We start from the raw sequence: 24,295 nt of genomic DNA, 5'->3' as shown, positions 1-24,295 counted from the left end.
TGACCAAGAATCATGTCCTTCCAGCCACAAATTTTGCGAGATCACTCATGATAAAACAAGGTGAAAATACAACAACGAGGTAAAGCACAACTCATAACGTGAAAGTGCATCAGGTGATGGTGGATTCTTTTTTACTGAATGAATCAAGAAGGAAGAACGTCACATCTGGAAAATTAAGAGACAGGGTAGGTCCGGGTAGCTGCAGATTGGAGTGGAAGTGTTCTTTAAAAATATCAATTCAATTTCAAAATATCTCCTTTTGCTTCCTTGCCTCTCTGTCTCTTACATATGATTTTTGACATACATATTTATAATGGTTGGGCACTGAATAATCTTTAAATACTGTAGTTCAAATCAATGGTGGTTCACCATCCTTGGTTGGAAAGGATTCAAATAGGGACAAAATAGCATGGTTATCGTTGAGTGTGAAACCCCATCTGGAAAGTCCACCACATCCAGAAAGAAGGTAAGGAATTCCCTGCTCTTTTGCGATATCCATTAGTGGTGGACCAAAAATCAATTCATATAAAAAATCTTGGTCCTCACTATGATTCAGATTTGATTTATAGGGTCCCAAAATCGTTTTCAAAATAAAAATACACAGAGAAAGATGTCAGACTAGTCGCAACACAGCATTTGCGCTGGCGCCACAGACAGCGGAACCTGTAAGTTTTGTCACTGAGACAACTGTGCCACAGCTTCACCTTTAACAGACTAAAGGAAGTTTAAAAGGTGGCACGTTTGACAGATGTTTTTAGTAAAGAGGTGATTTTATTTAGTGACTCAAGCAGTGTGTGATATTGCTTTTATGTTAAGAGTGGCAATAATTCCAACTTAAGCATGAATAAATGTTTAACATAATAAATGAGATAAAGGAAACTTTAATGTCTCAAATTGTTGAAGAACAATCAGAAAGCAGATCAGGGATCATTAGCCATAAAATCATTTTGAATAAAAAAAACAATGTTTGGCCCCAAAAATCGGAATTGAATCATGAGATAGTAATGGATTGACACCCCTAATGTCCATGCCCATATTACTGTGTAGCACAAATCTTACTTCATCCTCGTCTTCTCCATGTAAATGAATGATCTCTTTGCATTGTCCATTTCTGATCACAAAAAAAGTGTCTCTGAGTACAGACTGGCTAAAGGTACCGTCCAAAGGTGATGATTTATCTTTTTCATTTGCAGTGAGATCCTCAAGAAAACCCATCGCCTGCAGTTTAAGGCAATGGGTTTTCGAGAGGCTGCCTTCAGGTTGGTCTGTTCCTTGTCACTTGTGGACCCAGGCGAGGCATTTTAGAGGTTTTCAGTGGACATGTAGCTAGATTTACAGTCCACATGATTGCTGCGCTCTCTTAGCACTGCTTTCTGCATTTCTGAACTGGCTGTGAAAATCATTCCAGAACAATAGTTGGTAGATAGTAGTGATGAGTGATGTGGTATCATGAAACTATTTCACGGTTGATGGAACAGTGTCCTAATTTTCCGAGGCCACTAGGGAGCGCACTTGGTTTAAAAATGATTTCATTGAATTAGTTGTTCAAGTGCAGACAATTTATATCAGACAGTGCCACCTGGTGGCCTCTGAAAATCAGGACACTGTGTCCTAAAACCTCATCTACCCATCACTAGTAGAGGGCATCTGCCCATGTTTTTGATGCCCCATAAAATCTGGAAAAAAAAAAAAAAAACAAAGTAAAAAAATCCTGACTACAAAACAGAAACCCCTGCTCTTGGACTGAAATGACGGCTGGTGGTTCTTACATGTGCCCATTCTCAGTGGCTGTGGCGGTCATTGGGCGAGAGGCAGCAATACACCTCAGAGAGGTTGCCAGTCCATCGCGGGGCACATACACCATTCACGCACACACAAATTCCTATGGGAAATTTTTGAGTGCCCAATTAACCGAGGAAACCTTGAGCAAGGTTCGAACCCTTCAACGTGAAGCTGTGTTGTGATGGAAAATCATTGTTATTGTTCAGACTTATGGAAAGTTACAGCTGAAAGCTGCCTCATTGTTTTTGGTCGTACCATTCCTCCTTGTTTTCAGAACTCTGAGAGCAGCCTGCACTTCTCACAGATGCTCAAGGTTGTTGCTACATTCGTGTTTGTGTAGATTTTCTCCCCAAGATCTTTATTGTAATCACAAATTCCACAACAGTGCTTACCAGAAAGTGCAAAGTGTTTACCATTGTGCCACCATGCCTCCCCATGTAACATGCAGATTAAGGTAAAACATTATATTTTGTTTTTTATCATTGTCTAATTCTAACACAATGTAATACTAGTATAACAGATATGATATGGCATTTATGTGATTTATGTCATATTTATTGATTTATTATGTCCCATGCTAATGTTGCGATCCAAATGATTCATAGACAACTGATTGCCATCTACCAAGATGAGTCTCAAAGATTTCGCCTGGACAGACTGATATGATGGAGGATGGCATTACCAGCAGCCACACTTAAAACTGGATGCACTCAATGCTGTTGTATCTCTAATATAAAAAAGGATCGTCATCTTCAGCACATGACCTTTAGGGGAAGTAGTAGTGGAGCCAGTCAAACAAAAGTCAAACACAGTCCGACAAACATTAAAATATAGTGCACAAACCAGACCATATTGTTAATGCTAGCTTTTTTTCCTCTTCTATTTTTATGTTGTTGGTGGCAATGGCCAGCATCTTAGGAACTGTTTCTGCAAGGGGCTGAAATTCACTGTATTCACTGTGCTGCTGGCTAACATTTAGTAAAATCGCGTGTTCATAATCATCATAAAATTGCTCTGATTGCAAACACTCCTGTGCTGTCTTAGCTGTTCGTGGGTTAAATAACGACATTGAAAAGTCACTTCCAAGACAGCTTTCTCGCTGAAAATATCTGGTCCGAAGAACAACAAGACTTTTGAGACCTGCCTGCCTTAATAATCATAATTCCTTATGAAGCTATTTGAAATGCATTCTAGATGAACCCTTCATACTGAAGTATAACTGGTGAAAATCTGTGTAATCTCTGTTGACTTGGTGGGACTAATTCACACGCAGCTTCATGGGTATATATATGTGGTAGTACAGGGGGAGGAAATCCTGCCGTAGGTCATTGCAGGAGAGGATGGAGTTTTAGTAAATAACCTCTAACACTCTCCGTGGTGCTGAAATGTGGAACCTTGCTTCTTCAGAATGCCTAGCACATCGGGGAAATTTGAACCTACTCCTAAGAACAAAGTTCACTGGTCAAAAGGCTTTGGACTGCCAAGTCTGCCATATGCATTGTCCTCAAGTTTTCACATATCCTTTTTTTTATCCACAGTGGTCTCGAGCACTTCGTCTTGTAAGTGATGTAAGATTTTCGTTGATCCATTTTTACTCACGATCATCGGTCACACAGTGACCAAGATGTGTAATTCACAAATGCATTAAGCTATACACAATGACATTTCACCGAACAGACAATGGAAGTGCACTTAGGAACAAAACGGGGGTGTTGAGAATGACAGAAGTCAGAAGTGATTGGCGGAAGCAGGCTATTCATACTTGTTGTTTGGACGTATGATCCGTTAAGATAAATAAACTTGTATAAAAAACCATGGCAGACACAACAATAGATCCAACATTTATTATGGTTACTTGCAGAGAGTATCCAGACTAAGGCAATAGCTTTATTAAACTGCTGAGTACGTCCAAAGTTGCCATTGTACTGAACTTTGTACACAGCAATGATACTGACTGATCAACTAGTTTAACTTTAACCAGAATCAGCATGATGGTTCAATGCCGACACACACACCAATGGAGCTGTCATCATCATCAATGCGTTTCCATCAGCTGGTATCTGAATTGGAATGTTACATTTTCAATAGAACGTTGATATAGCTGTTTTCATTGTATTGCAATGACAGATGGGAGTTTCTAAAGCACTGGATCACTGACGTGAGGCCCGACTAACTTATCAACCATGCTAACGGTTGATAAAATAGACTTGGTGAATATGGCCAAATCCTTTTATGTATTATAGAGTTGAATTTTGATTTTGACAAAATTCAAAAGCATTCAGCCAGGTAATTAAGAAGAAACAAAGGTAGGAAATGATCACAGGATGTTGAAGTGCCTGCTCTAAGCTCACCCTCCTTTTACCTTCACACACTGAATGACAGCTGTGATTAAAAATGTTGGTAAATTGTGTGTGTGTTTTTTCTGAGGAATGTGTCTTCATTATAGTAATGGAAGTTGACTTGGCATGGTGTGTGTTGCCGTTCTGCCAGATTTCAGTAGCTACCAGCGATGCCAAAGATGCTTGGATCTGGGGAACAACAGTACAACAGGGCCCAGCGGCAAGCTAATGCAAATAAGCAAAGCACGCAGTGCACACTGACTTCCGTATGACTTCTTGTTCTGTGTACAATAAAGAAAATGAGCGCACTTCCTATGAGGTGGAGTCAGTGACTGTGTTCTCAGAGTCAGCTGTGCTCCAGGTGGAAGAATTGTGCAAATGCTAACTGGATTATCTCCCTCGCCTCTTAGCTACCGTCGCAGGCAGGTCAAGTTGCCCACTCGCCATTTCCTGAGCCAAAACTGCAGGAGAGCCAGGAATTCATGGGAATTTCTGTTGCCCCCGGCTTTTGATCAAGGCTAAGCCATGGATGTTGGTCCATTCATTCCACATTTTGTAAAGTGTGTATTTGTCATGATTTTTAGACTAGGTGACTTTAAGTACTGTCAATAATAAGGAGATCCACATAAGGAGTTATGAACAGCAAACTCTGTTCCAGATTCTTCACCCATCCTGTGTGTTGTCTTCTCGCTCCACCTTCGGTTCTCGTTATTGTGTCTGACTTTAAAATACTTGTGAACCTTAACCTTGTTGTTCCAGTATTCTGTGTGTCAGTGACAAAGTGCATTTAGATCCAGCCCTTGGTGCGACAAACGTGACACTGAAGTTCCCAATTCAATCAGTTTTCCTCGTCCAAACTAAAAAATAAGCACTCTGAGAGTGCAAACCTCCACCAAGCAGCTTCAGCCCATCTTCGCAGTGAATTCAGAAACGAGATTTAGACTAGTGGGATCACTATTATGTACTTTCCACAGGGTCTCACGACGGATGGGCATGCATGTCGTTCTTCCGAGTCAAGGGAGTATCATCAGGAGTATAAGGTTACGGTACTCTCCTTGAGATGCATGCAGTAGAATCACATTCTTTCTTTCTTTTATGTCTTTTATATTTCAAGAGAGTTGCCTGTGGGACACCAATTCCAGCGAACACAGGGTTAGTGGAGGATATTTTGTGTGAACACATTCACACTCCCAAGGCGTCAAGCAGCAACTCTTGACAACTGACTTGTTCGTGAAGCGCATATACTGACGCAGTGGTTGGCATCTTGTGTAAAATAAACATGAGTTTGGGGCAAGAGTTAGGAATTGAGTGACACTCCTTTCACTTTGTCTGTTGCAATGTATCACTTGTTATAAAGAGTCTTAAATGACTGTGTTTCAATCACGGTGACTGGTGTCATGAGTAAGTTGGAGATTTCTTACTTTCTTACTGTTGCTGAGTCAATGCAGCCGAGTCTGGCATATTGTTTCCACGTACTGTACATGTTTCACATGGTTCCCTCTGCATTATTTCAGTCAGCAAATAAATGAACTAAAGTGATATCCGGGATTCATGGTGATGTTTGAGTCACATATTCTACAAATGAACAGAAAATAAGATTGATCCGCAGACGTCAGTGGTGATGAGCAAATGGAGCTTTATAAAGCGATGTCTGTTTTTGAAGATCAACAGATTGCTTTGAATCACAGTTTAACAAGGTTTGTGTTCCCAGATAGCACACAGGGAGCACATCCTCTTCCAACTCTCATCTAATTCAGTGTGTTTTGCCAGTCACTTGTCATTGAAGTGTTGTAGTTTATCATATCTGTTAAGCAAACAAAACATCAGAGTGTGAACCAAAGTTCATTTATTACCCATAGGATGATGTGGGTTCATTTAATGACTGGGCACATTCGCCTCCCTGCATGTCATCATGACAACAGTGTAAAACAGGTGGATGACCCCGCCACAGTAAAGTTAAGAAGTCATGTGGAGCACTGTTTAAGACAACACAATATGTACACATGTCTATAAGTCTATAATCTGAGTCCAAAGAATGAAGTTTTAATTAAACAACACATTATTGCTTTCAGATTTAGATACCTGACATTGTCGTAAAGATTTCCTTTTCACACACAAGGTTGGAGGTCCACAGGGGTCTGCAAATCTGTTACAGGACATGAAGTATCTCAGTGCAGTCTTGGAGATTACCACAATGCCCTCAGTGCAATTCAATAATGCTAACGTACCTCATCAATGGACCAACTAATCTATACTTTCCCAGAACATTACTAATGACTGACAGATCCGCTTGGCGCATGAGGACCATACTGGTGTGGAGGAGAGTGTTGGAGGGGCATAAACAGAACTGGCTTTTGTTTGGCAGTCGGCATTTGTGACTGAAAGTACAAATCCAACCGCCATTGTGTTGTATATATATATATATATATATATATACAGTGGTACCTCGGTTGTCGAATGGACTTTGAAACAAAATTTGATTCTGATTTCGAGCGAAAATCCAGAACTCGAACGCCTCCGAAAAAAGCTAGAAAAAACATAACGTGTGCGGACCGATCAGCTGACCCACGCCGCGCTTTGTTATTGTGTATAACGCAGCCTCTGTATGCAGACGTGTCCGTTAGCTACATTTACTGACTGTTTTTTCTTCATACTGAGGTGTAAAACCTTTCCTGTCTCCGCACTGGACCGTGGTAGAGTGTCACAGGGGAGGTGCTCGCTCTCGACACCTCCTCCGAGGCTGGAGCACGCACTCCAGGGTTTGATGTCCTGTTGTTGAGGCGAGTCTCAGACAGGGATGAAGCGAGTCTGGGACAGAGCGTTACTTGGTTTATGACTTTGTCACAGCCAAACTGCACAGAAGCACACATTCAGAGCTGGACACACACCGGGCACCTCTTCACTTCTGGAGAGACGTCACTCACTCGGCAACCCCTCCCACATGCAGCGGCCACACACATAGAGGAACAGCGCACCTGCAGCAGACACTCTACATTCACTCCTACAAAAGACTATTTTAAGGCTTGGAACGCATTATTTCTTTTTCCCTTAATTGTAATGGGAAAAACCCATTCAGATTTCGAACAAATCTCTTCTCGAACCACCTTATGGAACGGATTGTGGTCGAGAACCGAGGTACCACTGGAGAAAGCAAGTATAAGGAGATTTTCAAGTTAATGCAATTTCTAACTTGTGGAGTTCAGTTGTAGAAGTTTATGAGGACAAATCTAAATCACCAGATCCCTTGGGAAAGATGCTAGTAAAAGCATTTTACAATCTTTAAAATATTACAATCTTTAAAAACACAATTGTTTTTGTTTTTTTTCCAAAGTAAAAACTCAATAATTAGGAATTTAATAGAAATTTTGGGTTGGCACAAATAAAGCAGCATTACCAACCCTTGCTTGTCCTTCAAGGCAATCTTCAACCTTTCGGCACTTTCCGATCTCGTCCACTCTCTCCTGTTGGCCTGTTGAAGACCATCTTGTCAAAACACTGTCTTGATAGTCGTATAATGAAGAGAGAGAGAAAGTCTGTGTTCTGTTAAAGTCTGACTCACTGTCATAAGCATCACAACCAAGACAGGAAAGACAGAGGAGCCTGAAGAAGATTTAGAGGTTGCCTTTATCGGCTGTGACCAAGTTTCAGGAGTGTAGGAAAGAGGTTTAAAAAGTTAAAGGAAATACTGAGAAAAGAAGTGAACTTGAATACAAATGTGCGCACCAAGAGGTTATCGGTGAGGGCAACACCAAACATGTTTTCTGTTGGAAATCACTTCTTGCACTTCGTGCTTTACATAACTACTGGTGTGAAATGCCAAACAGAGGCTGTGATAGTGGGGGTCACTGAGAAAATGTCAGCCCACTGTGCTGCAAATCACTAACCTTTAGATATTCTAGTTTGCAGTCCGCTTCTTTCACTGCAAGACCTGCTTGGAATGGATTTGCATAACCCAAATCTTCAAACACCGTCCACAACAAACCCCATTAATGAGACAGAGAGCACATGCCTCAGTGTTATTTCTGGGGTTCTGTTTGACCGGCTAATTGGACCCCGTGATTTAATTCTGGTCAGCAAAAAGGAATGTATAGTGACATATTTCAGATATCACTGAACAGTAGCATGTGTGCTCATGGATTAAATCATATTTGGCCTCTGATCTGCTGTTTTCCCAGATGAGGGCCACGACAGAATCTAGTTTAGTGATCCACGTGCCTCTGAACTGCTTAAACACAGCTTGTGTCATGCGTATGGTGGATTTGTTTTATACAGTAATGGATTACTGTAAACTGCAATTATCATAAACATCAACTGTCCTCTTCAACCAACTGCACAATTTCTATCACAGTCTCATGTCAAAATTGTCTTGCACACCTACAATTTATGCTTAAAAAATGCAAAACATCACAATGACTGAGAATCATCTAAAAGGTCTTTGATTTTTTCTTTTTTTTTACAATAACTTCAATGCCATTCTTTTCTGATGCTGACAGCCAAGAATCAACACTCAATGATAAAAAATAGTAATAGAAAATAATCATACAATCACACATGTCACATATTTTGAGGAAAGTAACGCATTTTCCTTTAGAGTTTACATGCTTTTACAGGGGAAACAATTATTTATATTGAAGAAGCAGGTTAGGTTCATGGAGTATATCACTATATTACTAATTCAAAGTTAGTGAAAGAGAAACCCAGAATTTCGCCTCATTTCTGGCAAAACTAAGGTTTATTTTACTTTTATTTTTATAAACCTTATTTCAGTAATATTGAAAGTGGGTTACAAAAGACAGGTATTGTACAAAAACACACTGATTTCATTTATGGGCGTCTCCAAGTTTATTATGTATTTATTACTTCTATTATTGTTGTTTTTTTTTTTTTTTTCCGACTGCTGACTGAGCTCGGAGACAGGCTTCTAAATACACGTGAAACCTGGATTCAGTGTGCCTTGGTCTGTGTGACAAGGATGAGAGGTGTTGCTATGAGCTAGATCGGCCACTCGACCCAAGTGATGGGCTGATGAGGTTCCACATGGCAGTGTCCTCCTCTTCAGAGCCCTCTAGATGGCACTCTCCACTGTAAAATCTGTGGATTTGAATAATTATTTCAGTGAGCTTTCTACTGGTTCATAGGCAGTTGTGGGATTTTAAACGTTCAGTGTAACATGCAAGCAGGACCAGCTCACCCAGAACATACAGTGTGTGGTGCAGCAGAAATTATTGAAGTGATTTCCATATTTTATGATCAACTATTAACCATACTGTGCACATTGAGTCACAAGCAAAAGGAGTCGGATCTCCTTTTCCTGAGTGTGAGTGACCATTGATAGTGCGCGCTCCGTTGAAACACCGCTTCCACTAAATAAATAAAACAATAAAACAACAACAAATGTGAATTTTGAAATGTTGAATAACTCTAAATATGTTATATAGTTTGGATGCGGCCACCTTTTGATTTGCTGGCAACACTTCAAACCCTTGGTCTTCTTAAGCTTCTTCATGTAGTCACTTTTGAAAGCCTTATCAGGTGGCTGCACCATGAAGCTCATCATGAGAAAGTCAAGAGTGATCAAAGAAGTCATCAAAGCAAAGGCTGTTTTGAAGAATCTAAAATCTAAAATGTGTCTTTACACACTTCTCCAAAACCTACAAACAACTATCTTATGAAATGATTCATCTTTACATTCCATTCACATTTGTACATTTCCAGAGATGATTTGTTTTGTTTCCAGCTCTTTTCCATTGTGATCTGATCAATGATGTGTATGCAGTTGACAGTTCAACAATATAAAATTTGTCAGAAAATTTTGTGAATCAAATGGGGAAAACACTTGCTTGTTATGTGGAAGAACATCTGGTGTGAAACCACAGAGAGAGTTGTCAGCTCTGTGATGCTTTGGGTTAAGTGTTTGTTGAAGTCCCTTGTTCAACACAGTCCCCCAGTAAATTAAATCACCATCTGGATTTAGAGTGAATTTCACTGTGACAGCGGTACAGAGGTACAGGAGATGGTGAACAAACCCAGCTGAGTGTTCTGACTGTGTAGTGTTGGGTAGTAGTGTTACTTTTTTTAAACAATTTACCCCTGTAGAAATAAAGTCTGTAAAACAGCTGCCACAAAAATGTTTCGGTCTCACTGGTACTGTTTTTACGTCTTCTTGTATTGTTGAGCAAAGGCAGAGTGCGTTATGTTCCGCTTTTATTTTGGGTTGTAATTTGTTTGGTGTTTTCCTTTTTCATCTCACTGTGCACCTGTAAGTCTTGCAGTTAATGGCGTACAAGTAAACTTAGACTATTGCATATAAATAATAATATTTATCAACTTCTTGCCTTTGGTGCTTGTCTCTCAACACGTTGCACTTGGGTCCTGCGATATTCCTGTTTGTACCTCTTCCCTCTGGCAGGAAGCTACGGTCAATCCAGACCAGAACCTCCTGTCACATCCATCAGACTGATGAATTTGTGAACAGCCCTTATTGTTTGTGGTTTATTTATTTACCAGTTATGTTTATTATTTTTATTTTATTTTTTTGTTCATTATTGTGTGATGTACCAAAGACTTTGCTGGTTGGTGGGATCCTCACTGACATTGGCAATAAAGCTGAGTCTGATTCTGAGTATTTACACAGTGATGTAACCGTCATCGTTGTGAAAGTTCATACTTGCTAATGTATGAACTAAGTTGCTGGATTCAGGGAGGGCAGACGCTGCTTAAAATACACAGCATCTGCAGCTGGTCCTATCTTTCTGTCTTCGTCAAACAGTGGCGTTGAGATACAACTTTTCTGTAAAATAGACATTCAACATGTGAGACTGTACTGCAATATTCAATTCCACCTGGGGGGTGTACACGCAATAAAGCTGACATGCTGCAGCATTCCACAGTCTCACTCCCTGGAAGTCAAATGTTGACATTTGGGCAACGTGAAACCTTGTTGAAAAAAAAAGTCATGGGTTGAGGTTAGGTAAGCCATGGGATGGCACTGATTTCATCTAATGCATAGTAATGTAATAATGTTTGCTGTGTAAAGCCCCTCAAACGACTGTGTGTTCCAGTCACAGTTGACTTTCTGATGGCACTGGCACTAAAGAGAAGAGCCACGGGTGGGGTAAAAAATGACACGTGACATCCTCAGTGATTGAGTGATAAGGGCTTCCGAACATCTCCCTGTGTCTTGCACTGAGCTGCCCCTGCACGATGCCTGCTGCCCCTCTGCACAAACAGTAGAGGTATGCTTCTTCTCCACCTCTAGCTACTTAAACAATATTGACTGGGCAAAATAGAATCACATGATTAAAAATTAATTAAATTATTGTAACTTTAGGTAAAAATGTCATCAGTTTTCTTCGTCTAAAACTAGTCGAAAATAGCCATGGATCACTGAGAGTAAAGCAAGACAAAAATGCTCAGGCTTTTAGTTCAATAAAACTGGACGACACTAAAAACAATAGTAACTACAAATAATCACTAAAATGATAGCTATAGCCACAAAGACTAGACTACAAATACAACTAAAATAGGCCACCAAAGACAACACCAATGTGGTGTGATCACACAATAAAACTTTTCACAGCTTTGCAGTCGCAATACAAAATCCAAAACAAAGGGAGTGTGTCAATGGACTTTATGTCACAGCACTGTTGCCCATTGTCAAAGGTGTGTGTGCTCAAATGAAGGGTCGTCACTTACCAGGTAATGAAAGTGTCAGCACTAAAGTGCTCCAAAGAGAATAGGTGGGTTGATGTTTCTAATTGCCGTAGCAGGGCTTTTATCAGGTGCCATAGTTCCAGTGATGAGGCCGCAATGACTTTCCTTTAATACACTATTCTATTGATATGCCTGTGTTCACTGACATAAAAGGCCCAAAGCGTTTTATGCCACCAAAAATGAAGCGATGATGACATTCTTTAAAGCTGCAGACTGCTTTTGTGCACTTCAGTTGCATCATTTAGTCTGAACTAAAGTGCAGTGCTTTAGAGGAAATGAAAAGAGCTTGGAAGAGGCAGTTGAAATAGATGCAGCAAGATAGAGAAACGTTCGCGCGGAGGGCAACAAGATAACTGAATGATGGGAAAATAACAAAAAGGGGGAAACAGAGAGATGCACTCCAAATATAGAAGAAGCGACAGATGAGACAGAACAAATTGGGCGAGCCTCCCAAAAGTGAGTGAAAATACGAACGCGCTGTGTGCAGTGATTGAGGAAAGTGGCGTGTAGAGAGTGATAGAAGAGCAGAAAGCCTGCGAGAGACAATACAGGCATTCATAACTCACTGTATATTGGCATAACAAGCAGAATGCAATCATCATTTGGTTCTCAAGACGACACACAGTTTATGATGCACCCAAACACACATCTAATCAATCGGACCAGAGCTCAGTGATGTACACAGCGAGGGGTCTGGTGTAATGATCGCAATCAGCTCCCCAGCATCTCATTTCACTCAAGTGTGTGTTTCAGTATCCCGCACTTCTGCATTTCCACATATGTAAAAGCTTCTGATGGCCTGCCCTCACAGAGCCTTTTTATGAGTCAGTAAAAACGCATTTGATGTTCTCTGCACAGCTGCCTTGAACCGTAATGGAGGCAGAAATGCTGGATCATGTCAACCATTTTCAAGCATCGCTTGTTTTGATTCCACTGTTTTGATTCTAGTCGTCGTGTGTTTTCCGGTTAAAAATGACCATCAAGCATAGTTAACCAGGCTGCAACAATGATTCATCAATTGAAAAAACCCAGTTCAGTAATGTCTATAAACACACATTTCATTTTTACTTTGTCTGTTGTTTATTTTCAATTTTCTTTATATTTTATTTGCGAGAGAATGAGGGTCTTACTGAATCAGAATCAGAATCTGAATCAGAATCAGAATTCAATTTATTGCCATGGTCAGTGGGGAGCCCACCAACTAGGAATGTGCTTTGGAATAAAGTGCTGACAAAAAATAAATAAATAAAATAAAAATAAATAAATAGAATAACAACAAGGCTGTTCATGAATTCAACAGTCTGACGGCTGAGGGGAAGAAGCTGTTCCTGTGACGGGAGGCTCTGGTCTGGATGGACCGCAGCCTCCTTCCAGAGGGAAAAGGAACAAACAGTCCATGTCCAGGGTGAGAAGGGTCGGCTCTGATCCGACCTGCACGTCTCTGGGTCCTGGAGACATACAGGTCCTGAAGAGGTGGCAGGTTGCAACCGATCACTTTCTCAGCAGAACGCACCATGCGCTGCAGTCTGTTCTTGTCCCTGGAGGTGGCGCTGTTGTACCAGACGGTGACAGATGAGGTGAGGATGGACTGGATGATGGCCGTGTAGAACTCCACCAGCAACTTCGTCAGCAGTCGTAGTTTTTGTAGCTGCCTCAGAAAGAACATTCTCTGCTGGGCCTTCCTGATGAGGGACCTGATGCTTGGCTCCCATTTGAGGTCCTCAGTGATGGTGGTTCCTAGGAAGCAGAAGGAAGTCTGTAATCCATCTGCTGAGGGAGTCAGGCACGTCGAGCTGGTGAAGCTTGTCTTCAAGCAGAGCTGGAAGAATCGTGTTAAAGGCAGAGCTGAAGTGAAGGTATGCGCTATCCCAGTATCTGCTTAGTTCATTATTTCTGAAGAGAATAAGTTGGACACACATTTTCCATGAAACCCTTTGGGAGGTTTCAGTAGTAGTAATCAGTAATCAGTAGTCAGATTACTCTTTCAAAGTAACTGTGGCAACAGTTTCTGAATCTCAGATCATCTTTTAGAAGTTGAAATACAATGGAATGCTGAGGCGGCTGAGGTTTCACAGATCATCTACCAGAATGATCAATGAGCACTGGAGTCCTTCCTGCACAGTTCAGTTTGCAGTCAAAATGAGCAGGGCATTGGTTTGCAATTGTTCCCTGTCCCAGAAGGAATAGTGCACTGTATAGCCTGGATAGCAGCCACGATATGCCCAAACATCACCTTGACGTAGTCACTCGACATGTTGGTGTGTTCACCGCATTTTTGACGACAAAGTTTGAATAAACATCCGAATCAAAGCATGAGTGTTGCTGTTTCATAAATAATGCCACTCGCATGACAATGTGTGTGACAAAGTAGCCCATATCTCTTCACTCAATGGAGATTGATTTTGAGTATGTTGAAGGTTTTTTGACCTCTCAGGTTCAAAACATGCTTTAACCAAATAATGAATCTGTGCTGCTTCACCAGTGTCAGGTAGTAGCAACACAGTAGCTAACTCATGTATCTCAAGGGAACTAACAAGACAGATGTCAATCATCTTAATTTGGAGTTTATTGAATATTTTTCAAGATCTCGAGTTCATGGCATGGTTTCATCGGATTCTCTCAATCAAAGGCCCTCCTCCAGTTAACTTCAGCGACTTTGGCGTACGGCTCGTAGCCGTCTGTGGGTGTTTTAATGTTGGCGGGTACCGCCATGTCTTCGAGATGTGGTACCAGGCCTCACGGGCCTCACGGCCTTACAGGCCTCTTCTTTTTCCTGGTCTGAAGTTTGTGGACTGAGCAAGACACGTCCGTTTTCTGCAGGGGGACCTCCTCAATGAAAACACAGATTTGGTCCTCCTCCCTAAGGCTTCATCTTGGGTGCTTTGCCTTTGGACCCAGACGGTCCATGTTCTGCCTCCCCAGTGTGCCCGACCAGGCCGCTAAGCCATGGGTGAATCGCCATGCATCTCCGTCGTTCCTCTGACGGAAGAACGGTAGCACAGGAATCATGCTCAAAGATGTACCTAGGACCCAAACAGCATGCAACAACATGTTCCAACATGTGTTGCCAGTAGAAGTAGAAGTGCAAGTCACATCCACGGCACTTGATGGTGAGAATATCCAAGCAGCAAATACAATTCCACAGAATGAGTGACAAAAAGTAGATGAGCAGTGTGCAACAGGGGGATTTATGGAGAGGGGTGGTGCCTCCCAAGGCGGAGAGTCAATTTTATCAATTCTAAGGTACATGGTGGAGCCAATAAGGAAAGCCTGTTAGAGGGCAAAGCATATATGACATAGAAACTTGCTAAAAATATTGAATGATGTTGCATAGATATAGACTTCAGCAAACGTGTCTTAAACAAAGTCTACTTTCTGTCAAACAGTCCCTAGATAAGTTCTACAGCAGCTATAAATGAAAGGGTTTCATTGAGAATGAAGACTTGTGTGGATTTGGGAAAACTTCTTCGGCACTTTGTTTTCGCCGAACAACTATAACAAAATGGGTTTTGAGACATTGCACTCACATGGCACCGTCAGACGTCTGTGTTACGTCAATATCAACCCGAAGAACGCCACGCCACAAGTGTGTACTTCCTCTTTGAATGACGTAAAAGTGCTATTTCAAAATATAAGTATGCAAGCAATGAATCTGTGTTGATTGAACTGCTAGAATGCACTTACCGTATTTTCCGGACTATAAGCCGCAACTTTTTTCTCGCGGTCTGAACCCTGCGGCTTATTCAACAATGCGGCTAATATATGGATTTTTATGAGGGATGGTCCAATTGATCGGTAAACGCCAATCACTGCCTGTCTGATCACATGTGACACTCTGATGAAGCACCGTCCGCGGTGATGCGTCCTCCCTCCAGCCAATAGGAGTGGCCTGCTCCTCCCTCCCTGCCGACTCGCCGCTCACTTGCCAATGGCCTGTCTACTGCGGAGGTTTTTTGTCAGTCTGTCATGTCTAGTTTGCATCCTGCAGCACACGCATGTGAAAAAGGCATCAACGCCACAAATTCAATACGATATTTAAAACACCAGCACTTGACGGAGCACAGACAGTTTTCTGGTGCTCATGAAAGTGAAACTGCAGGAATCAGCTGTCACTCGCGGACACTCGCCGGACTGAGAGTGACATTTGGAAGGAAATAATCATTAATTTCACCTAGCCAGATGACCCGCCTTTCTCAGGTGTCATTTTAAGATGGAATTGAGCGAATCCGCTGCTGTTCTATGTGTGCCAGATGCATTGTGTTCGGTCGCCTGAATCTGAACCAAACGTTTCATGAAAGGGAACTTTTCATTTTCTGCAGCACAGACAGCAACAGTGCACCCATGGCTTATAGACCAGTGCGGCTTATGTACGAAAAAAGATCTATTTTCCATCTTATATTTCATGGGTGCGGCTAATATTCTGGTGCGCTCTATAGTCCAGAAAATACGGTAATTTGAAATCCTCAACGGGTAATAGTGACGCATCTATAGCATGACTTGGTGCAGCATCCTTGCTAAAGAACCGCTCTTTATCATTGGTCCGTGTGACTGAGCTGTGCGCAGAATCGTTGCGGGAATAACGCACACATTTGAACAACATATGTCGAGGTGCAACACTTGCAAGTGTCTTTTCAATCATTCAGCCAATGAAGTGCTGATATTCAAAAAAAAAAAAAAAAAAAGCTGTGTGCGCAGTCTACCACAGACACAACCACACTCCCTCAACTAAATAATCTTCAATGAAATGAAGCCAAGCTCCAAAGGTTGTTTCCAGTCCCACTACAAACAGTATTTACTGTTCTTAATGATGAAAGGGTTGAGAGTTCATTATGGAGAACATGCCTTCAATTTTATGTGTAACACTCCTTTGGAAAGGGCAACATGTGGATTGGGCTCAGCAACTCAATAACCTACTCTCATAAACTCTGACTAATGGCCCTTTCCATGCAGCGTGTGTTTGTGTACATACAGTATATACCAACTTTCGGCACAGAGGGAAGATGAAGTAAACGGCCGGGTTTGTTCTTCTCATGGTGGATTCCGAGGGAAGTCATTCATAGAACTGAAATTATTTAAAATTAAAATTCAGATTCACTTTGACTTGTCTGATATTATTTTATTTATTTATTTTTTGCACATTGTACGTAGCCTACTTCCATGCGCATCCGCCTTCATGTGCACTATGGTGCATAGCCTTCTTTTCCTCCTTCCTACACTGTCTGTTAAAAAGAGTATTTTGTATTTTGCATTTTTTATTTTACATTTTATATTTAGATTTTTGTTGTTTATTGAGCATGTTAACTTTTTCTAATTCTAATTCTGATAGCCTATTACAATATTTCAAAAGTTAACTTCTGCTAAAGGGTAGTCTCACTACACCAAAAATTGGTCTGTCCTCAAAAGTTAGTTTTACTCAGTTTGAAACAAAGTTGATTATATCAGGTAATGATATGCTAATGTAGACAAGGATGTCAGGAGGGTAAGTGAGTACACAGAAGGAATGTCAGGAGGTGAGGTCGGGAATAAGCTCCCATCTGCCTCATCGCTTCGGGCCACAGACTTAGACCACTGTGGACAAAAGAGTACACGTGCCGAAGGTCAGAGAGAGAGGGCATGAAGCATCTGTAGATGTCCGCACGGAGTCATTTTATCACCACAAGTTGTAATTGTGTGTGTCACACTTGGACAGCTGCTGGCTTAGCGGGAGCATCGTCCCCTGACAGGTGACGGCGGTAAGCGCTTTGAAAACCTTATGGCCAACAGACCGAGGACACATTGTTCGTTAAATATTTTCTGGTTGTCCTGGACACTTACTTCACCCTGAGTGCCGTGGGGACACTGCTAATGAGGCCATTTTGAGAAGAGCAGTCCAATGTAAAGCAATTGAAGCATTTTAAGTTTTACGTTTGCACAAATGTGTAGGTAATAAAAGGTGTATTGTAATTTCACACAGTACATTCACCACTGTAAGTGCATTTAGTTCTGCCTACAGTTTTAACATACTTAGTGCAATGAAGTTATACTGCAGTAGATGGTAGCCCTAAAGTCTTCCTGGGCATTCAAGACCGCTGCTTGTGTACATGCCTCACATTCTTAAATAGTGTTCTATAGAACATCATCAGACTGTGATGAGACATTTATACAGAAATGTGTATGTCAGTGTAAATCAGAATATTGAATAATATTTGTATATCCTACATCCAACTCACACCAAAGGTCATATCCTCAGTCTATCTACTCCAGTCAACTCGACTCAACATGTCCCAAAACAACACATTATCTTTGGTTTTACTTGACAGCAATTCAAGTTTGCTAAAGTTCCAAATCAACAATGTTTACCAGGCATTCTTAAAAAAAGCAGGACTGCCATTTTCCCTTGGACAAGCAACAAGATGTTTCCTGCCACAGATGTTTTTTTTTTTTTTATCGGGTCACTTTCACCCAGCCAAAGTAGAATTCGGATGAAAGCAAAATAACTGCCTATTCCTACAATGTTTTGAATGTGATAATGTGTGTCTAGTACAATGACCGGCCTTGATCCAGTCTCTGTTTAATGTGTTTGTACTGCAAAGATGATGACGCTTTCATGATTCTGTTCCAATGTCGATGTGCTGAACATTACTTGTATCTTTGCCACTGCCTTCACAACCCTGGAGAAGTTGGCTTACAACATATCAGTGCCAAACCCACTTTATTTGTTTAGCACTGATGCACTGAGATAGAAATTTGAACTCATTCACCTCAGTCCTTAAAACTTCACAGAAATGTTATCAGAATCATATTCTTCCATATCAACAATGCAGTTTTTTTTTTTTTGCACAAATTGTGGTTTCAAGGAAGTAAAAATAAAATAAATGATAATAAAATGAATCTGCCTTATTTACCACCAAACCAAGACAATCTGCCAGTACCTGGCCACATACTTGATTTATTTGACACATACTGTAATGCTCCTAGATATGTGTTTTGTCCTGTTAAGCTGTGCAATATTCAAGTTCTAGTGAGGGGCATGCTCTGTGCCAATAAACGTTTGCTGCCAGTGATGGGTGTGATGGTCCCGGCAAGTGGTGTGGGTTGTGGCCAAAACTCCAACCCCTTTGGTGCATTCCAATTTGATTAAAAGTGTAAATTCCTCCTGATGTGAAAAACAGATCCATGGTCATTATGAAGACGCCACCAATGATTCAATGTTCATCATGTGACTTGGCTTTTATGCCAAATTGTATGCAATTTCATCCATGACAGTCATGGATGAAAATCCTCAAGACTCTCCCTTGATCCTTTGTTTTGGTGTCAACATTGACTTGTCAAAAATTATTGTTCCATCATACAGTGAGGAAGCATGATGAAGCACTATAAATTACTTATAATATTTACATGTGAGTTCTGTATGCTTCAAGACCTAATTTTGCGCTTTTTGAATTGCCATGAAAACATGATGGTATTCTGCTGGCCAGTGTGCATGCTAATCCTAAAACTACAAAATGATATTCTTCTTCCTTCCTCTTTGTTTTCACTGAACTGGATTATTTTAAACGGTAACACTCTTTTTAGCAGTGTTTCACTTCCGCAAAATGGATAAAACACACTAAGAAATTGAGAAATGTAATTGCCTACCCCTGGTCCACACCCATTTTTTAGGAAAAAACTAAACAAAAATGTGGCAGCATTGGCAGGTTTTCAATGCTAAATCAAGTACAGAAAACGTTGCCCGTGGATGGATCAAATAAGATTGTTCCTATTGTTCATATGTACTGTATATACACTCCAGAGTTCAAACTTTGCTTCTGTGGTCTGTGTTTTCATTTTGACAGAAATGTGGTTCACACACACATCACACAACTTGTGGTTGGCAGAGTGGTCTTGACAGCTAATCAGTGAGCAGGTGTAGATTTTGAACACACAGACACATTCACTCACACAGACACATAATAAATCAGTTAAACTCTGCTGTCTGTGGATGATGCATCACAGCATTGCAGGCACATCACTCATGCTGTCATGAAACACATCTCTGTGCGAGTTGTAGTTTAACCCTTGTTTAATCCCACAACTGCCACTTTTTTTTTTCCTTCTCTGTTGTTCATGTTCATCATGTGTTCGGAATTAAATCCTGTATTAGGCTCTATACTAACAGGCCTCAGACCTGACATGACGTGGCCATGAAATGAGTAAAATGTGCGCACAAATTACTAATTTCAGGTAACAATGTACTCATCTGTGGCCACAAAATACTAACTTTAGGGAATCGAAATATTAAATAGCGGCACATTCTCTCGCACCAGCATTGCCAATGTGGCACACCTGTTTAAGTTGTGATGTACGTGTTAGATCGATTAAGAAGGACCAGGTGCACTGGCCATTTGTCATGATCCTGTGCAAATCAGACATAACATGCAGTGACACGAAGGGATCTAACATAACAAAGTAAATAACAAGGCCATTTACTGTTCCGCAGTTCCATATTCCAGGTCTTAACTTTGTTAGTTAGTAAGTTTACTTAGTACATTCTGCACAAGTGCATGGTTTAACCACACTGGATAGATCAGAGAAAACAGCTCTCAACAGCTGTGAACTCCCACAATACTATTCTTGTGGCTCATGAAAGAACCTGCACCCCACTAAAAATAATACTGATGTACCACTTCCATCAAATAAACAGAACTTATGTCACAATACTGATATATCATTGTGCCGCTCAGTCGTTTGTACCTTTATGGAGATGTGCTAATGATGGCGGTAGGGAAGGTGTGCTCGATTTGCGCCTGTTTCGTGGCCACAATTTAGATTTCGTTCCCACAAATTAGTATTTTGTCCCCAAATTGAATTTTGTTCCCTTGAATTAGGACTTTGTTCCCTCGAAGTAGTGAAGATTGTGCTGACTTGTTGGCTTGAGTCACATCCCTGATGAATTAGGAACAGCAGGGACCAAAAACCCTGAGTACAAGGCCACAAAAATGTGGGGGAAAAAAGTCAAATAACAATTTCACCAATAAAACTGACGATGAAACTAAAAAAACTCAGGTTCAAAGGCAGGGCAGAAATCAACAAAATCATATTGAAGGTTGAATAAATGCAGGAAGCAACATCAGAAGAGCTGTATCGACCAATGATGCCATTTTTATGTTCTGGCTGGAATTAGTTGTCCTGACTGGACCGTGGATCAAATTGATGTGTTGGCTATAGTTAAGTAGTTCAAAGTAGTTCTGCGGCACCAGCATCGACCCGTCAGATAAAATAAAATGTCATTTGATACCTGATAGAGGTTGACTGGGTCTAGTCCCCCTGCGACAGTACATGCTGTAGAGGGAAAATGCATATACCTGGAGATGAATTCACACTGCTGTCTACAATTTTAGTCGCTGTAGCTCAAGTCGTCTGTAGCTGGTAGCTAATTCTAGTCGTGACTGGTCTTGGCTTCTGCCAAGGTCAAATGTGTCACCAAAGTAGTTCAATTGACGGGCGGTGTGGTCCCAAGTTGTTGAGGATGGTGGATGCAAGATGGCAGAGCTGCTCAAACTGTCTCTACTTAATAAATCAAAATGAGAAAAATAGACTTCTCTAGTTTCGTAGCATTTGCTAGAGGTGCTCGCACTGTGGTGAATTTGAACCTCCCCTACAGGAGCTTCGCTTGGATATGGCTGCGGTACTTCAGGCTGAATCTGCGGCAGTTGGACAACGAGTTGGGCCTGGATCAGTGACCAAACAGTGGACACCAGGTACCTGCGCACTTGTCCACAATTAGTACGCTGAGCTTTTGCTGCATGTATGAAGTAATTTAGCAGTTGATAAATTACTGGTAGTAATTTGTAGATTCATTGATAGATACATGAAAATGAGTGGATATACAACAATATCTATATTTTTTTAACAGTTAAATACTGTAAAATACTGATCAAAAATATCAAAAAATCCAAATAGTTATCCTGTGAAGTAAATGTACTGTTGTATGGTTGATATACACTTTCTGTGGCATTATCACTTATGTATATCCATGTATATTTTTTTGTATATGTGCAGATATACTGCACCATTCACCATCAACAGCTCCAGTGTTGGCGTGACCATCCACATCCAGGAGATGAACCAGACGAATTATGTATGTTTTTGTCGCAGATGAGGCTTCTCCTTTGTGGGAAATCTGTTACCAACGCACTACAACTGTTCTTTCTAGAGCCACCCACCTACCTATTTTGACAGACTGGCATATCATCATTCACCTCTGGAGTAAAATTTAACTTGTTCAACTCAAGTTGATGACATGTCCCCAAAAACAAATGTTCATTTTCAACCTTTTTATTTTGCAAAAATAAAATCATTTACTCACTAAATGATACTCACTTGACTTACTCAGAATCATCACAGGAACTGAAGTGAACGATGAACAGTGTTTTGAAGGATCTTCCCTGCAGAGATGAGGGTCAAGAGAGGGGCATCAGGAAGGCGCTGCCCGGTTCCCTTCATGAGACTAGACTCCAAATTATCTAAATTTCGGCTGTTGTTGGGTGATGAAATCATTTGTACATTTTAAATGAATATGCCCTTTTATTTGTTTTATGCTTTTTATCTTTATTGTTGTCTTTATTTCTCCATCAAAAGAACCTGGACTTAAAAACTATCTCAAGGTCTGATCTGCATTTGTGGAGGGACTTCATCAGGCAGATCCTTGAGCTCAGCATCGTCCTCAGAAGCCCTTCCGCCATTGGTCTCTTCCTTCATCTCTCTTCAAGACAGGGCTCCAGATGGGTGAGGATGGCCAACAATGGTCACTTCACGTCACTAGATGCCGCTGACCACATCGCTCAATTCGAAACACAAATTTTTATTTATTTATTTCTTGTAACCATTCATACGTAGTTCCCACAGTCACTGCAGTAGAATCTCTATGTAAACTAGGTACACACTTCATTAAAGAAAACAAAGATCAACTCAACTCACCAGGAACGCCACATTCCCTCCTGGAAAGATTCTTCCTATTTAGGTCCCGGTAAAAATTACAAAACAGAAATCTTGTGTCACGCACACTCCAATAGCGCCACCGTCATATTGGTAGCCGCCAATCGCCACCAGTCACTATGACTCCATTGACTTTGTATGTAAATCAGTTGTGTCACTCGCAGAAGTTGCAAGTGGTGTGAACGTACCGTTATAAACGCTACTGTCCTTACTTTATTGGTAGGATTTTAACAAGTGTTGCATCAGATTAAGTGTTATGGATCTAGTAAAAATTGTTTCGTGTTCACTGAGATATCGTATGAAATGTGACTTTTCAAAGAGGCTGCGCTGTTTATTCCAAACAAGCTGATGCTAAATTCCAATCATAAAATGCAGTACATTTTAAACGCCATATCAGAGTTCAAGAAAGTCTTTTACGAGTATTCCACTGAATTGAAAGTATTTTTCTTTTTTTTTTAAATCACGGACATTTCCAGTTGCAATTCAGTATAAAGGGACATTCAAAAAATAATTGCTTAACACTACACAAGTCTATTAGTCAATAAGTCCTAGATGATGTGATTTAAGTAACAGTGGTTATTCTACTCTGCCTTAAACCCAGTGTCTTCAAAATGACCCTTCACAAATCTTGCTCTGTGCCCAAGTTGCTGCCGCTTCTTCGTAGATTAGAATGGAGGTGCGAGGCAGATGGACTGACAGGCTTGAACTCAGCAGGGTTATGCTTCACCTGCTGCTCGCTCAAACTGTCTCCTTTTCCAGTTACAATGCTAGCATTTGTAGAGCAGCAATATCACACTTGATCTTTTCCAGATTTTCTCACATTTGGCACAAAACACATTTGCCCAAATCACCTCCTTGCCTGCAACATTTATCTGAAAATTGTATTCATTGGAATACAAAATACTAGCTCAAATGGTGAGAATTGAATTATCCCTAGAAACCTCTGGTTTGATACACGTTTTCCTAAAAAGACTTTTTACTAACCGACATCAAGAGTCAATAGCATGAAATGCTACTGTCTTCATAGCATTGCATGCTATGAAACCAAATATTCAGTTGTTCATGCATGTTTATATTTGTCTGTCAGTCAAACGTTGTTGTCCCATGCCACAGCCCAGTCTGACACTCAAACCTAAAAATGAGTAAAATCATTGCACTGTGGTTTCCTTTTCTAATTTGATGTTGACTATTTTGTATCATGTAGGGAACTAGTGTTCTCTGGAACATTCCATGAAATTGACTGTTTCCTAGTAATTTCATTCGCAGTAAAAAAATGAAAAAATAAAAAATCTTCACTCTGCTCCTTTTCAATCCCTGTGTAAGAAGTGTGTCATGTATCAGAAGCACTGTCATATATTGCTGCAAGGAGCAGGCCATGCATATGGCAAATGGAATTACAATGTATGAGAGGATATTGAAATGTACATTAATTCATTTTGTCTTTTCACACGTAATTCTCTGTTCAATGAGGTGTAGCGGTTCAAAGTTTTAAAATACGAAATACT

At 40.8% G+C, this 24,295-nt stretch overlaps 2 long non-coding RNA genes across 2 annotated transcripts; one reads left to right on the top strand and one right to left on the bottom strand.

Annotated features, from left to right (window-relative positions):
- Nucleotides 1-5,102: 5,102 nt before the first annotated feature.
- Nucleotides 5,103-11,851, bottom strand: LOC128767790 (uncharacterized). Its single transcript, XR_008416155.1, has 3 exons — nt 7,520-11,851; nt 6,204-6,267; nt 5,103-5,925 (listed from the first exon to the last, which is right to left on the bottom strand). It is a non-coding gene; the product is annotated as an uncharacterized LOC128767790 (long non-coding RNA).
- Nucleotides 11,852-12,112: 261 nt separating this feature from the next.
- On the top strand, nt 12,113-22,157 carry LOC128767499 (uncharacterized). The gene is made up of 4 exons (XR_008416120.1): nt 12,113-12,290; nt 21,457-21,553; nt 21,855-21,933; nt 22,009-22,157. It is a non-coding gene; the product is annotated as an uncharacterized LOC128767499 (long non-coding RNA).
- The last annotated feature ends 2,138 nt before the right edge of the window (nt 22,158-24,295 follow it).

The sequence above is a fragment of the Synchiropus splendidus genome, chromosome 11, assembly GCF_027744825.2.
Source record: "Synchiropus splendidus isolate RoL2022-P1 chromosome 11, RoL_Sspl_1.0, whole genome shotgun sequence".
In the NCBI taxonomy this organism is placed as follows: Eukaryota; Metazoa; Chordata; class Actinopteri; order Syngnathiformes; family Callionymidae; genus Synchiropus; species Synchiropus splendidus.
The sequence above is the reverse complement of the archived record's forward strand: the minus strand, read 5'-3'. Positions and strand labels throughout refer to the sequence as shown.